Genomic DNA, 1894 nt, shown 5'->3' on the forward strand with positions numbered 1-1894 from the left:
GCATATGGGATCTTCCCGGACCGGGGCACGAACCCGTGTCCCCTGCATCGGCAGGTGGATTCTCAACCACTGCACCACCAGGGAAGCCCGATGCTGCCTTTTTAAGTAGCAATCAATGTGACTGATGATTAGGGCCTGAAAAGGGAGAAGGTAGCCTTGGACCTAGCTATGCCCATCAATCTTCACCCCAATTTGGTTTCAAAAATTATCCCTGGGGCATCTCGCAATGAAGAAAAGGAAAAGGGGCCTGAAAACAGAACGAGTCTGAGGCTGCTTCTCATAGGGGACCCATATTCAGATCACAGAATCTTGGAGACTGTGGTGGTTGAAAGGGATCCTAACTTAGCTTCATCCAACACTGTCTTTAGAACTTGTTGCAGAGAGGTGAGTCATGGCAGCATCTAAATTCCACAGTAACAGTGAGTTTAAAGAGCTTCATAGGAGCACATAGGCTGCTACAACCCTGGTATCCATAGGAAATGGTGTCACCTGGAAAGGGACAGAGAAGAGGGCAAGTGAGGCCCCAGAACACAGGTTGCAGGCCCATGGGTATGGGGCCCAGCATATCCTGGTATGCAGCTCAGTAAATATTCCTGAACTAAATCACAGGATCAATGCATCAACAAACAAATCAAGAATTCAGAGGAAACAGCACATTCCATGGAGGACTCCTGCTCCTGGTGGGGTGAATGTCTGCCTCCTGGGAATGAGAGGCTGGAGGTAGGGCCCCCTAATGGGCTCTCCTAAAATAGCTCTGCAAGCTCTGTATATTAGAGTTCAATCCATTCCCTCCACACAAGAGAGGGCAGAGAGGATGAATAGAAATTGCCCTCTCCACCCTGCCCATTTCTCCCCCAATCTATGTCCCTAGTTCCCCAAAACCCCATCACAGTCAGGTCCCACTCAGAGGAATTTCAGCAGCCCAGTTCCAGTTACCCTCAGGAGCTAAACCCCCTACTTTGCTTACAGGTCACCATCCCAATTAATAGCGAGTGGCAGCCCAGTACCACGACGAGATGAAATGTTTCACTAGGTTAAGAAAAGAAAACCAAGCCCTTTTCTATGCAGTTCCTACTCCCAGGGTTCCTGAGGGGTCACTTCCCTGAGTCCTACAGGCACCCGGCCTTGTTCTTGGGGCCCACGCTCTCTTGGGGTCCCATGGAGGGTTCATACTATCCCCCCACCCTGAACACCCACTGCCAGCCCCTAACCTCTGGCAAAGGTCACCCAGGAGACTTCTCAGGCCCCACCTACCTTCGTACACCTTCCTCAGGAAGCACTGCTGGCTGCCTCGAGTCTGGCAGAAGCTTTCCCCGCTCTCGCAAACCCTGCTGGTGTTGACTCGGTGACACTGGAAACATTCTAGAGCTGGAAAGTCAAAGCAGCATAATAAGGCTCTTCCGGCCCAGCATCCCGGCTGCCCAGGAGGGAGCATACCTGTGACCCAGGTGCACCTGGACACTGACCAGCTCCCAGCGCCTGACGAATGTGCTGAAAGCAGGTCATTTCTCTGCGCTTGGCTTGCACCTGGGAGGAGGCGTGTGTGCCTCTAGGCACAGGGTCTGCACCTGAGCACAGAGGGCTCTGCCTGTCCTCCCAGGGCTGCGCTGTGCTGCTGGAGGAATGAGGTCAAGTCCTTCACTGCAGCTCCATTGACCCCACTTGCCAACTGATTATCACCCCAACACCAGGGGGCACCACTGAAAATGTTCCATGCGAATGGCAGCTGCAGGAGCAGAACAGGTGATGGCTGGAGTTGCGAAGGAGTCGGCACTGCCCACCCCTGCTCCGTCCTGGCCGCAGCTTCACAAAGCCTCCCCGGCCCTCCTTCACACAGAGCCCCACCCTCCACTCTCCCTTTCATCTGAGGAGTGGGCTCCGAGGAGAACGCCAG

Source organism: Physeter macrocephalus, chromosome 16, assembly GCF_002837175.3.
Source record: "Physeter macrocephalus isolate SW-GA chromosome 16, ASM283717v5, whole genome shotgun sequence".
Lineage (NCBI taxonomy): Eukaryota > Metazoa > Chordata > Mammalia > Artiodactyla > Physeteridae > Physeter > Physeter macrocephalus.